The following is a 15,401-nucleotide window of genomic DNA, read 5'->3' as shown; positions in this document are numbered from 1 at the left end:
AAGTTGGTGGGTAGAGAATTTCATAATGTGAAAAAGTACTTCTTTTTGTCTGTCCTGAGTTTCTCTCTAGTTACTTTTTAAAAGTTATTGCCATAAAACTGAACAGATAAAAATAAAATAAATTCAAAATCTAAAATGATAGATTATTGAACTGCATCTGCCCATTCACAAGATCCCTATAACTCACTAAGGGGGAAGGAAGTGTCCCAGCTTATTATTTTGAAATCACTAACTAAGCTAATGGCATCCAATCTAGTCTTAATTCATAATAATCAATTCTTTTATTCAAGACTACAAACCCTGAAATGCTAGAGCATGCTTTAGTTTAATCCTTTCCTTTCCTTTCTTTTCACAATGAACGTAGCCATTTCTGGTATGGTCAGTCTTTGGGGAGTATGCCATCATCTGTTATGTTGATAAAAACCAGTGTGATTCTTTCATGCCAATTTATGCTTCCTCTTCATGATTGTTTACCATTCAAACAGCAAAACTGTCTTGAATGCCGTCACAGCATCTGAATGGATAGAACTGAATGGAGAGTGTGACTATTTATTAGATGTTCCTGCACAGATAAATGTTTCCCAGGGCTGGAGCTTAGATTACATGAGGAACATGTGACCAGCATTAGAATTTTTACAGCCTTTTTTAATAGGCCCAGAGAGTTCTCTTTATGCGAGTTCTGTGCTGACAACTTGGAATATCTTAGGTAACTGATGATGGCATTAAAGATAAAGGAAATAAGACTTAAAAAGTAGTTAGCAACTACTTGGCTCTGATTCTTTATGCATGAGAAACTACATTGTGGAACATTAATCAGCGGGTCGTTCCTGCACAAGCGGCTGGGATGGTTGATTTCTGCTTGCAACTGCTGGGCCTAATGAATATCGAAATGAAAGCAAAAATTTTTCAGATGGCAACTTTAACTAAGGTGGTAGTGGATAGTGGGGTGAGGTGGCACCACACACTTGACCACCACTCAGTTGTGCTTCTGCTTGTTGTTGTTTTTGTTTAGTCGTTTAGTCGTGTCTGACTCTTCATGACCCCATGGACCAGAGCACGCCAGGCACTCCTGTCTTCCACTGCCTCCCGCAGTTTGGTCAGACTCATGTTGGTAGCTTCGAGAACAGTGTCCAACCATCTTGTCCTCTGTCGTCCCCTTCTCCTTGTGCCCTCCATCTTTCCCAACATTAGGGTCTTTTCCAGGGAGTCTTCTCTTCTCATGAGGTGGCCAAAGTATTGGAGCCTCAGCTTCAGGATCTGTCCTTCCAGTGAGCAGTCGGGGCTGATTTACTGATTCTTACTGAGCACTCTGCTTCTTACTAAGAGATAAAAGTTACTAAGAGATAAAAGTTTGGGGTGGCAACAATGTGCAAATGCATTGGTGGAGCCAATCTGGCACTCCTGCTGGTGTGTTTGCACCATGCTGACCTCACCACTGCCTCTGCCTTCTTGTAAGCAGCAGCTAGGCAATGGGCCAGAGGTCTTCCAGAGAAAAACGACAAGACGGAAGGAACCCAAAGAGCGCCCAATGAGGACTAAGTTTGATCAATGGCCACGGAACAGTGGCAGGCTGGTGGGGGGGGGCATGTAACACTGGAAGGAAGGAGGACTGGAATGGAATATCCTACAAAAGGGCATTGCTGACTGACTGGAACACTCAGCACGAGTACTTCATGCTGCAACATTTTGTTGGCGGTCCGACTTCTAACTTTTAAAATTACTTTTGAAAATGTACCTGTCTTTTGTGCTGAATAGGCATAACAAGCTTAATATTTAGTATGCACTTAAAAGCAAAATCTGCTGCCTTGTGAGCCAGGTCTTTCTTTATGCATCACCTTTTCATTGAAATTCAAATGAAGTTTCACATTATACAGCTGGCAAATTTTCAGCTTGGTTGCCTACCTCGTGCCTGTCAGGGATAGGGAAACGAGATGGGTTTTCATCCAGATTCCAGGTGCAATACACTTCAGTCTTAGTGTGCTGCCACATGGGGATCCATTTTAGACTATACTTTTCATTCATCTGTCAAGAAAATAAAGAGCTGCTTTTTTGCCATGTCCACTTTAAATTCATACCTGAGTGGAAGCAGACTTAGAGCACAGTCAGTACGTACCCAGCAGCTTGGCACTTCTTTCAGATAGCTGCCTTGGTCCTATAATTCTAGCTGTTTGGTTTTTAAATGCTTCTTACATAGTGTTGTATGCATCCTAGTCCCCCAGCGATAAGAGACTCCAGAAGTGCTAGCACTCATTCAGTGGAGTCTGTGGTGTTTTTAGGATACATGGTTTTATCTGCATGTATATACAACCTGAGTATAGGATGGAAGGGCTCTCACAGCATTAACACTCCAACAGATCTTCCCTTCCCATTAGTTTTTAGGGGAATGGTGCCCCCAAAGCCATAGATGGGATCCTCCTAATAGAGGGTCCTGGTTGTGCGCACGGCCCCAGGGCTCTCCCCTTATAGGGTTAAATTGTGGGGGAGTAGCTAGATGTCCTAGCCATAGCCCTGGGATCACACCAGGCTGTTTTAGCCAATTGCCGGAGGGTGGCGTGATCCCAGGGGCTTTAAAACCGGCAGCGTGATGCAAGTAGGGGCACTTGCTTCACGCTGCCGAACACCCTCCCTAGATTTAGGCAGAGTTGCTTGGCCTTGCTTTGGTTTGGGTCACCTGTTTTGGAACAGGGGCTGGGTAGGATTTTTTTCCATTTGGCAGATTGGCTTTAGCAACTTGGTTTTTGCCTACCCCTTAGCAATCGTCACAACTTGTAAGGTGGCAGTTAGGCATTGACTCAGTTGGATTGTGGTGAGGGGAGGTGCGACCATCACCTGCCCCTCCAGGAACTGGGTATTCCATTAAAGGAATCTGGGGGTCCTGGATCTCGTCTGAAGTCATCTTTAGGAGCTAGGGCCATGCCAGGACCACAGGAAGCCCGGGCTGAGCTTTGGTTGGTCCTCATTGACCTTGCTCCCTCGTTTGGTTTACCCCATTGGACTATCACCGAGAGAGGTGGAATCAGTTATAGTCGGAAGTCAATGCCTAAGCCAATACTGCTCACGTGGTCATATTTCAATAAAGTTGTGGCCAAAATTTGCCCAAAAACTTAAACTAAAATAAGTGTCCGTGCGAAGTTATTTTGGGGGTGGGTCCTGGGGATCTTGGGGCGCAACTTTGGATCCAGTACAGAACAGCTGCCACCATTAACCTAGCAAAGAAACTAGTTTGACCTGTTCAGCAGGTTCCTCTGCTAGAATCTGACCTCACAGATACAGAATCACAGTCGCAGAAAAACATCCAAAAGTCACAGTTTGGGAATAATAATTATTCATGTGGAAATCTCATGCAAAGTAAAATACACAGTTACACGTATTGTACAACCACATCATTTTGTTCAGTGGTCTTATACTAATTTCTGCAATGTAGTATCAAAATATACCCAGAAGTCAGACTAATTAGCAACAGATACCTTTAATTGATCACACTTGTGACAAATATCCCGTTTGGTCACTGTCTAAACTGTCAGCTGTTCATATAAGGTGATGAAATATTCTTTCCAATTAGTGACCCTAATCTAATTAGAGTTCACAGTTGTACAGCACTTCCAAGTGTTCAAAGCATTTCACATGCATTATGTAGCAGTAGTCCTTACAAACAACTTGTAAGGTAAGTCAGTATTATTATCTCCCATATTGCAGATGGATGGTAGTGGATAACTGTGGCCTGACAGGGAGTGGTTTGCCTGCAGTGACCTACGAATTCATGCCAGAAGCAAGATTTGAAGAAGGAACTTCCTGATTCACAGGTCAGTTTTCTACTTGCTACTTCTCATGTGTGCCCCTGAATGGATATCCATGCCTTGGTGCAGATGTCTGCAAGGAGTAAGCCTTATGAGCAGCCTTCATAGAATCAAAAGAATTTTAGAGTTCAGGTCCCAGCCTCCAGAGCAGGAGAAAACAAGTTTGTTCCATCTTCTATGTGACAGCCCTTCAGATATTTGAAGATGGCTATCCTCTCAGTCTCCTCTTTTCCAGGCTAAACATACCCCTCCTCAACCATTCCTCATAAAGATTGGTTTCCAGACCATTGATCATCTTGGTTGCCCTCCTATGCACACATTCCATCTTGTCAATATGCTTCGTAAACTGTGGTGCTCAGAACTGGACACAGTACTCCAGGTGTAGTCTGACCAAAGCAGAATTGTTGTTGTTGTTTAGTCGTTTAGTTGTGTCCGACTCTTTGTGACCCCATGGACCAGAGAACGCCAGGCACTCCTGTCCTCCACTGCCCCCCGCAGCTTGGTCAGACTCATGCTGGTAACCTCGAAAACACTATCCAACCATCTCGTCCTCTGTCGCCCCCTTCTCCTTGTGCCCTCCATCTTTCCCAACATCAGGGTCTTCTCCAGGGAGTCTTCTCTTCTCATGAGGTGGCCAAAGTACTGGAGCCTCAGCTTCACAATCTGTCCTTCCAGTGAGCACTCAGGGCTGATTTCCTTCAGAATGGAGAGGTTTGATCTTCTTGCAGTCCATGGGACTCTCAAGAGTCTCCTCCAGCACCATAATTCAAAAGCATCAATTCTTTGGCGATCAGCCTTCTTTATGGTCCAGCTCTCACTTCCATACATCACTACTGGGAAAACCATAGCTTTAACTATACGGACCTTTGTTGGCAAGGTGATGTCTCTACTTCTCAAGATGCTGTCTAGGCCTGTCATTGCCCTTCTCCCAAGAAGCAGGCGTCTTTTAATTTCGTGGCTGCTGTCACCATCTGCAGTGATCATGGAGCCCAAGAAAGTAAAATCTCTCACTGCCTCCATTTCTTCCCCTTCTATTTGCCAGGAGGTGATGGGACCAGTAGCCATGATCTTCGTTTTTTTGATGTTGAGCTTCAGACCATATTTTGCACTCTCCTCTTTCACCCTCAATAAAAGGTTCTTTAATTCCTCCTCACTTTCTGCCATCAAGGTTGTGTCATCTGCATATCTGAGGTTGTTGATATTTCTTCCGGCAATCTTAATTCCGGCTAGGGATTCATCCAGTCCAGCCTTTCGCATGATGAATTCTGCATATAAGTTAAATAAGCAGGGAGACAAAATGCAGCCTTGTCGTACTCCTTTCCCAATTTTGAACCAGTCAGTTGTTCCATATCCAGTTCTAACTGTAGCTTCTTGTCCCACATAGAGATTTCTCAGGAGACAGATGAGGTGATCAGGCACTCCCATTTCTTTAAGAACTTGCCATAGTTTGCCATGGTCGACACAGTCAAAGGCTTTTGCATAGTCAATGAAGCAGAAGTAAATGTCTTTCTGGAACTCTCTAGCTTTCTCCATAATCCAGCGCATGTTTGCAATTTGGTCTCTGGTTCCTCTGCCTCTTCTAAATCCAGCTTGCACTTCTGGGAGTTCTCGGTCCACATACTGCTTGAGCCTTCCTTGTAGAATTTTAAGCATAACCTTGCTAGCGTGAGAAATTAGTGCAATTGTGCGATAGTTGGAGCATTCTTTGGCACTGCCCTTCTTTGGGATTGGGATGTAGACTGATCTTCTCCAATCTTCTGGCCACTGCTGAGTTTTCCAAACTTGCTGGCATATTGAGTGTAGCACCTTAACAGCATCATCTTTTAAAATTTTAAATAGTTCAGCTGGAATACCATCACTTCCACTGGCCTTGTTATTTGCAGTGCTTTCTAAGGCCCATTTGACTTCACTCTCCAGGATGTCTGGCTCAAGGTCAGCAACCACACTACCTGGGGTATATGAGACATCCGTTTCTTTCCGGTATAATTCCTCTGTGTATTCTTGCCACCTCTTCTTGATGTCTTCTGCTTCTGTTAGGTCCTTTCCACTTTTGTCCTTTATTATGGAAATCTTTGTACGAAATGTTCCTTTCATATCTCCAATTTTCTTGAACAGATCTCTGGTTCTTCCCATTCTATTGCTTTCCTCTATTTCTTTGCATTGCTTGTTTAAGAAGGTCTTCTTGTCTCTCCTTGCTATTCTTTGGAAATCTGCGTTCAATTTCCTGTATGTTTCACGATCTCCCTTGCATTTTGCTTGCCTTCTCTCCCCCGCTATTTGTAAGGCCTCATTGGACAGCCACTTTGCTTTCTTGCATTTCCTTTTCATTGGGATGGTTTTCATTGCTGCCTCCTGTATAATGTTACGAGCCTCCATCCATAGTTCTTCAGGCACTCTGTCCACCAAATCTAAATCCTTAAACCTGTTCCTCACTTCCACTGTGTATTCATAAGGGATTTGACTTAGATTGTATCTTACCGGCCCAGTGGTTTTTCCTACTTTCTTCAGTTTAAGCTTGAATTTTGCTATAAGAAGCTGATGATCTGAGCCACAGTCAGCTCCAGGTCTTGTTTTTGCTGACTGTATAGAGCTTCTCCATCTTTGGCTGCAGAGAATATAATCAATCTGATTTCGATGCTGCCCATCTGGTGATGTCCATGTGTAGAGTCGTCTCTTGTGTTGTTGGAAAAGCGTGTTTGTGATGACCAGCTTGTTCTCTTGACAGAACTCTATTAGCCTTTGCCCTGCTTCGTTTTGATCTCCAAGGCCAAACTTGCCAGTTGTTCCTTTTATCTCTTGACTCCCTACTTTAGCATTCCAATCCCCTATAATGAGAAGAACATCCTTCTTTGGTGTCACTTCTATAAGGTGTTGTAAGTCTTCATAGAATTGGTCCATTTCAGTTTCTTCAGCACCAGTAGTTGGTGCATAAACTTGGATTACTGTGATGTTAAAAGGTCTGCCTTGGATTCGTATCGAGATCATTCTATCATTTTTGAGATTGCATCCCAGTACAGCTTTTGCCACTCTTTTGTTGACTATGAGGGCCACTCCATTTCTTTTACGGGTTTCTTGCCCACAGTAGTAGATATGATGGTCATCCGAACTAAATTCGCCCATTCCCGTCCATTTTAGCTCACTGATGCCCAGGATGTCAATATTTATTCTTGCCATCTCATTTTTGACCACCTCCAACTTACCCATGTTCATGGTTCTTACATTCCAGGTTCCTATGCAATATTTTTCTTTACAGCATTGGACTTTCCTTTCGCTTCCGCTTCCAGGCATATCCGCAACTGAGCGTCCTTTCGGCTTTGGCCCAGCCGCTTCATCAGCTCTGGATCTACTTGTACTTGCCCTCCGCTCTTCCCCAGTAGCATGTTGGACGCCTTCCGACCTGAGGGGCTCATCTTCCAGCGTCATAACTTTTATATGCCTGTTGTCTTTGTCCATGGAGTTTTCTTGGCAGGGATACTGGAGTGGCTTGCCGGTTCCTCCTCCAGGTGGATCACGTTTGGTCAAAACTCTCCACTATGACCTGTTCATCTTGGGTGCCCTGCTCGGCATAGTTCATAGCTTCTCTGAGTTCTTCAAGCCCCTTCGCCACGGCAAGGCAGTGATCCATGAAGGGGCCAAAGCAGAATAGAGTGGTACTATTACTTCCCTTGATCAGGATGCTATCCTTCTGTTGAATAGCATTAGCTATTTTATCACAGACTGACTTCATAAGCCATGTAAGCAGCTTATGAAGCCCAACTATTCTTCCTGCCCCAATTCTCTACAAGTGCATTATTTGCAGGAATCACTTTATGACTTTGTATTTCACGTTTTGCAGCAATAGCATTAAACACCTCTGCTATGTCATACTTGCAAATGTTTTATACGGAAAACTGATATTGGTAATGACAGGTTTGTCAACCCTTCACAGTAAAGGCTAAAATCAGTAATCAGCCATCTTGTCCATTCTGATTTTCCTTTTGACACACCTCCCATTTTCCTTAAGACAGCACATGAGAAATAATTCACACATCTTTCTCTTTGTTTTAAAAACAACAAAATTATAACCGATCATATTGTGTTCCTGCATTTTTACACTATTTGTTTTATAGTGCATGGGAACCATTAAGAAACCTACTGGTTTATAATGTACTTTCTAAATACATATTTATAGCTAGTTTTATGGTAATGAATATTGCTGACTATAATCATAAAACTAATAAAGGGATAGGTACTGTACATCTGGTAAACCATGATAGCTGTTTACAATGGTTGCATTCAAATAGTCATCCATTGTACACTCTGTGCTCATCCTGTCTTTAGCAACTGAAATGTACTTAGCATTCAGAACTTTCTTTAGGGGGCAGCTAAGTGGCTGTAATCACATATAATACTCCTGTTTTCATAGTATTATAAGTGGCTTAACAACCGTCTGGTATATGAAAATAGACTTCTGTACATTAGTACATGCAACTGCCATGATAAAAGAGGAGAAAGAAATATACCTCTTTAGTCATAGCAGTCATATGTGTTTTGGTTCCCATAGCACACCCACATGCTTCCAGGATAATGCATACATGGCTGAGTTAAAGGTGCATAAAAACAATAGGCAATCCCACAGAGACCGGAAATGACTTCCATGAAGAACTCACCATTAGAGAAAACCAAGTGCATGAAATCAGATCAGTTTATGCTTTATGGTCACCTTGCGGAAACTCCTTTCAATGGCCTCACGTTGGAACATGCAGAGACATTTGTGTGCTGTTCTTCACGATGCAGATTAGGAGTGTTCACCACTGCAAAATTCTTTCTCCCCCCGCCCCCAAAAAAGTGTATAGCTGATGTGGTAATGTTGTTTGGAAGCCTAGTTTAAGCGGAACTGCTCTTGTTCAGAAGCTCTACTACTACAGGCAAACCATCCCGTGGGAGCGCAGCAGTCATTTGAATGACAGACATGCAAAGTGTGAAGCCTTGGAATCTCTGAATTAGTATCTGGACTGCAGTTTCATACTTCATGGAGAATACCCCGTATTATATGAGCAGAGAGGAGAGCTTTGTAAGTGGATGCTAAATATTTTGTGGCTATTTCAAATGCCTTCATCTATCCTCAAATCCTCTGTCAATCAAGAAATTATGTTTGGCAGATAGCAGGGACCTCAGGCCATTTGGCTGTTGTGAAATGTTTTCTCTGTTCTACATTTAAACAAATCAGGTTTAATTATATTTAAAAAATGCAAATGTCTTTTAAGTGTCTTCAACTCCAGATAACGAAAGCTGCTTCCCCTGTTCACAGCTCTATACTGTGAACCCATATGAAAGTCATTTTCTAAGCTGAGTTAGACAAAAATTGCAAAGTCTTTGTAGTCATTAGTAGAAAGAATCAGAGTGGTGGACAGGCAGGAACTTAGTAATACACAGCACAAATTTCAAGTGCATGATCTTCCAGAATGTCTAGTTCAGCTTTTGTCAACCTGGTGCCTCCAGATGTTTTTAACTCATAACTCAATCAGTCCTTTCCAGTATGGCCAATTGACAGGAGGGCACCAGTTTGGGGATTGTTTTTTTTTTTTTAAATAATCTTTATTAAAATTTTTCCAGAATAAAAAGGAAAGATAGCAAGAAAGAAAGAAAAAACAAATATGATTTACACTTGGTTTCAGTGGCATCTTTCCCAGACTTCCCCCCTCCCCCTCTTGTATTCCATTTCCCTTAAATTGATTCCACAGATTCTTACCCCAAATTTTAAAACCTTATTTGTAATTTTAAATAACCCATTTATTCCAAATTAATTTATCTTATTTATCTTAATGAACCATTTCTCCTTATATTTTATATAATTCCCTAAGATCGACCCCATTTCCCTTCCACGAATTCCCCTATTTTCAAACAACAAACATGAAAAAAGTAAAGAAAGAAATAATATATAATTTTACAGCCTTTGGATTCCAAATCTCCCCCCCCCCCCATTCCCCGATTCCAATCCTCAAAGTTCATCCATTGTCTACTGCCAGCCTGGTGTATCCACGTCTATATCTCAACTCCACTTTGCCGTCTTTTGATAGCTTTTAATTTCAGAAAGTCCAATCTCGAAAAAACTCTCAGAAAAAGTCATTGTTCTTCCATCCAGACCTCTATGTTTAAGAGTCTAACTTAAATTCTATTTCTTGATCCTTTTATAGTCTGGATGTTCCAAATACTCCGGCTTCAAATTTGGTCCAGCTCTTATTCCTCAGGTTGCTTTTTCCTGTTCTGCTGCAGAAACCTTCTAATTCAGAAACTTCTTGTTCTCCACAGAGGCTTTTGTTATTCAGGAACATAACTTGCGTCAAGTCCCTTCCTTTCTTCAATAGATAAATCCATTGTCTCCTTTAGTATAGAAACCTCTGTAGACAAAATAATGCTTCTTTTTTGCAGCTTTCCCAAGAGATAACAGATCCTGCTCAAATTCATAGTATTTTCCCACTTGCTGCTACTGTTGCAATGTCCCAGCCTCCCTCTAGAGGGAATATGGTAACTTAATTTCTTTCAAAATCAGACCCAAAAGTCAAATAACTTGTTGCCTTTATTTCCAATAATTTATGTCCAAATTGTAACAAATCTAACCAGCAAAGCCATCGTAACAAAGTTCTCTTTTATTTTCCTGCTTTGACAGCTACTTTGACAGCTGTCAAAGTTTCTGTGTCTCTTCACCAGTCTCTCATAGCGGATCGTTCCCGGTTCCCGGGGGGGTTGCATTTTCGTTCCCACAAATCAGTCTTCTCCTCCAGCACAATTATTGTAATTTCCCTTCGTGAAGTTAAAATTTTTTTTCCCGGGGGGGTTGCATTTTCGTTCCCACAAATCAGTCTTCTCCTCCAGCACAATTATTGTAATTTCCCTTCGTGAAGTTAAAATTTTTTTTCAGGTAAACAAGTTCATCTCTTGATCTTAGTTGTCAAATCCTTGCGTTGAGCCATCTACAACAGGGGGGGGCGGACTTCCTTTTTGCCCTCCCCCCGCTCGCTCCAAATTCAAAGATCAAATTTCCCTTTTAAGTCCAATCAATTTACTCACGGGTTGTTCCTTTTAGTCCAAATCCGAAATTTTCAAAGAAGAAGTCATTGCTCTCCGCCGAATGGCATGCGGCTTCGCTGGGCAGGGGAAGCATTGGACTCACAGCACCACACCACCCCCGTCACCCGCTCCGCAGCCTTTAAAAAGGCTCCTTCGCGGGTCGGGGGGGCGCAAACGGTGCCCGCCGAGTCACCAAGTCCATGGGCATCTCCACCCATGGTTTTTGAGGGTCCCCGCGTCGCCGGCACGGCAGGACCCGACCCCTACCCAGCCGACTCCCTCCGGAGCTCGGAGGGAGTCCGCCATTCGGCGATGGCGCCGACCCGGAAGTCTCAGTTTGGGGATTGTTGTCCCAGTAAGAAAATTTTTCAGAGGAACTAGAAAAAAGATTCTTGAGATTCCGAAGAGCTGTTAACATTAATTGATAGAGTTTACTTATATTCCACTTTTCTACAATGAGCTGTGCCCAAAGCAGCTTACAGCAAACATTCAAAGCATCAAAATACAGAGTGTTAGCAATTCAAACATACAAATTACAGGCCAGTAAATTAAAAAAAATGTCAAGAATCAACCATTTGGCATACAGAAGCAAAATAAGAGTTAATCAACAAGAAAGTTTCTGGAACTTGTATTGCTGCACTCCAAATACAGTTCAGAGATGAGGGGTAGATGACATATGGCTGACATACAGGCTGGATAACATACAGCTGGCTCTTCCATCTCTCATCCAGAGGAGACTGACAACAGCAAAAGGCAAATGTTGAGGAGGACAAATTGCCACAATGATAGTAAGTCTCTTCTCCAGAGATCTGGTAGTACTAACTGCTGGTGCAGGTCTTATTGCTCTTAATGTGGACCATTGGTATGACTCATTATAAAAAAAAGTCCCTTCTGCCCCCCCTCCCCTTTTTCTGTCTTTTCCAGAATGGCTATTGGAAAAATATCATGCTTAACTGTTTGTTCGCTAAGGCTGCATACACACTATGCTTTTGAAGGACATTTGAAACACATTTCCCCCCTCAAAGAATTCTGGGCACTGTAGTTGTCAGATGCTGGGAATTGTAACTCTGTGAGGGGTAAGCTCCTGTGCCCAGAAATCTCTGAGGGAAAGAAGATGCTTCAAATGTGCTTTAAAGGTATAGCATGTACACAGCCTATTTTTTTCTTACTTTCCCCCCTTTTTTCTACAAACACATTTGCTGCAGGGGCTTCAACCTGTCCCTGCAACTCTTCAGTTTCAGGATACTATCATTTAATTTGATTATATGTCATTATAGGAGCAGCTTAATCCATTTAAAGATGTTGGGTGGTTCCTGGCCATTACATGAGATTAAAATGGATGACTTTTGAAGGTCCTTCCGATTCTAGACTTCCAAATTTCTTTAAGAAATAAAGTACTAGGGAAAGAAGATGTGAGCGCTACAATTAATTGCACAAATTCCAAGCACTAGAGCTACTTACAAAAGAGTTTTTGCTCTTTGTGCACCATAATTAGGGCTTCAATTACTTCAAGATTGTGCATTTTTTTTTTTAAAAAAACCTCTTTTGCTTCAACACAAAAGGGTTCCATTAATTAATATAATGTATAGACTGCCAACAGGGACGCAGGTGGCGCTGTGGGTTAAAGCCTCAGCGCCTAGGGCTTGCCGATCGAAAGGTCGGCGGTTCGAATCCCTGCGGCGGGGTGCGCTCCCGCTGCTCGGTCCCAGCGCCTGCCAACTTAGCAGTTCGAAAGCACCTCCGGGTGCAAGTAGATAAATAGGGACCGCTTACCAGCGGGAAGGTAAACGGCGTTTCCGTGTGCGGCTCTGGCTCACCAGAGCAGCGATGTCACGCTGGCCACGTGACCCGGAAGTGTCTCCGGACAGCGCTGGCCCCTGGCCTCTTAAGTGAGATGGGCGCACAACCCCAGAGTCTGTCAAGACTGGCCCGTACGGGCAGGGGTACCTTTACCTTTACCTTTATAGACTGCCAACATGTTTGTAAATGAACTATGAGCATGCAGCATAAAATTGACCCAAGTAAAATGAAATTCTTGCAAGTTTATATTTCTAGCATTCCCTCCCTCGCTGCACAATGAGCATGTAAGTTTGTCAGGAATTCTTTCTCTTTTTTGAAGCTTACTCACATCTGCTGGTGATGGGTCATGAAAGAGAAAGTAAACCAGCAGGAAGTCACAGGCCATAAAACAGTGTCGTGACATCCTGACCACCTTTCCATACAATGTTCTGGAATCCTGAACAATCAGTTACACGTTTCAGTTTCTGTGTTCCAAAGATTGCAATTAAAAATGGCAACTGTTATGTATTCTGTGGTCTGAGCCCCTGTGTTCTGATTCGATACATGATATCCAATCACAGAACATTTCAGGATTTGGGCCTCTGCCATTGGCCCTTAAACTCTGAGTCATGATTTGCAGCTTGGAAATTTAGACAGCCAATCATGTTGGGAGTGGTAGTGGCCCAGGCCTTCAGAAATGTATATAAGCAGTTGCTTTGCCCCTGTTGTCCAGTCCTGTTCGTTCAAAAAAGGTTCCTGCTGTTACCACTGTGTCTTGCCTCATGGGAACCCACCTACACTTCAGCAACACTCTGTGTTTTTGAGGCTGTCAGGAATGCATGAGACTATAGAACAAAAGGAAGTCCCCCTGAGTGAGCAGAGATCTATTCTGATCATGTGCACATGTGATATACACATGTGTGAATTAGCCTCCAGTTGTGGAATTCTGCACTCTGGTGCAGGCATAGGCAAACTTGGCCCTCCAGATGTTTTGGGACTACAACTCCCATCATCCCTAGCTAACAGGACCAGTGGTCAGGGTTGATGGGAGTTGTAGTCCCAAAATGTCTGGAGGGCCGAGTTTGCCAATGCCTGCACTGGTGCTACTCTCAAGGAACTTAATTTGGCAGAGGGAAAGAGAGGAGTGGCTATGTGCTGTGGGTATCAATGCAGGAGAATGACAAAGTCAAAAAACCCAATTAAATGGGGAGGTGCCATTAGGAATAGTCAGCTGCTGCATTTCTGACTGCAAGTTCCTAGTGATTTTGGATGTGACTAACTGAAAAGCAGATAGGATGCGCTGTTAGATTGGGTCCAAATGCTATCTTTAAAAAGTATTACCCTGAAATAGGTATCTACTACAGGCAGTGCATGTAGTCCTCTGATATATTGTCCATAGGGAATTCTCTTGACTTACACTGGAAGCTGACAAAGAAATGTTGATTTTACACCATCTGTTTAAAGCGAGTGAAGACAGCTGTGAGGAAAACAAAAGGTTCAAAGAGAGGAAAGACAGATGGATACAAAAGATATACTTTGGCTGGTACTACATGGTACCTGATGGCATCAATAACTGTTTTCCCTTTGCTTTAAAATTTACCAAAAGTGTTGGGAAACATGGTCTAAATGCTCTTACAAAGGATTAGCGCTTTGGAGAACTTAGCAGGATCAGAACTATCAAAGAGGAGCCTTGTAACCCCCTGTGGGCTGTTGTCCGAAGCATATATGAGAGCGAAATTAATACCCATATCAGAGCATATTCAGGCATACACTTGTGAGTAGTGCAGTCAGAAAGGATGTCCAATAACCTGACTTTGATAACTAGCTGGTAGCTCTCCAGCTAATGTTCAGAGAGATCCCCTACCAACCTGCATAAGCTTCTGAAGCACCACAGATGGAAAGCTCAGGCGTTATCTCATTATCCCTCAAAATCTTAACTTCAATGTCATATTTAAATCTCCATTCTCTATAATCATAAGCCAAAGTCTTCTGAAATACATAGCAACTCTTGCCATGCTCCCCACTGGAGGTTTAGCTCAGTCTGCAGTTGGACAGTATCTGAGTAGAGCAGAATTCAACTAAACTAATTGGGAAAATATTAGGATTACTAAAATATGTCTGGCCTGCTAAACATATGTGGTGTATAGAGGAGGTTATTCTGCTGATGGCTAGAGAGGTACTCATAGCTTATAGCAGTGGCACCTTTTCTCGCTCTCTTGATTTTTTAGTCTCTCTCATTTGCTCTGATTTTAAGGGCTTTCCTAAATTGTTTCTTGGTGACCGTGCATCTAATCCCCAAATGACGGTGCCAATTTACAATCAAGCCCTCCAGCGGCAATCTCAGTTCAGTTGGTCCACCAGAGGTTCCACATACAGTCATACCCTGGATCCTGAATGCCTTGTGACTCAAACGTTTTGGATCCTGAACGCCACAAACCCAGAAGTGAGTGTTCCGGTTTGTGAATGTTATTGGAACCCAAACGTCAGATGCGGGTTCCGCGGGTTCCGATTGCATGCAGGAAGCTCCTGCAGCCAATCAGAAACCGGGCCTTGGCTGTCGAACATTTTCAGAAGTCGAACGGACTTCTAAAACGGATTCTGTTTGACAACCAAGGTACAACTGTACTGCAAAAATGGATTGTGTAAGAAATTAAATCATCTATAATTATGAACCAAAGACTTTTCCAAAGCTACTTAATGATGTCAGGGACTTATAGCTCATAGCTCATACACTTAACCAAGTACTTCTTACAACCTTCTTACAGCCTCTGTTGT

General features: G+C 42.8%; 1 long non-coding RNA gene across 1 annotated transcript; it reads right to left on the bottom strand.

Moving 5' to 3' along the window:
* Positions 1–3,450: 3,450 nt before the first annotated feature.
* LOC307216126 lies at positions 3,451–13,245 on the bottom strand. The gene is made up of 2 exons (XR_013838922.1): positions 12,976–13,245; positions 3,451–3,870 (listed from the first exon to the last, which is right to left on the bottom strand). It is a non-coding gene; the product is annotated as an uncharacterized lncRNA (long non-coding RNA).
* Positions 13,246–15,401: the final 2,156 nt, after the last annotated feature.

The sequence above is a fragment of the Podarcis cretensis genome (genome assembly GCF_951804945.1).
Source record: "Podarcis cretensis genome assembly, chromosome: 5".
NCBI lineage: Eukaryota > Metazoa > Chordata > Lepidosauria > Squamata > Lacertidae > Podarcis > Podarcis cretensis.
This window is presented reverse-complemented; position numbering and strand designations above follow the sequence as displayed.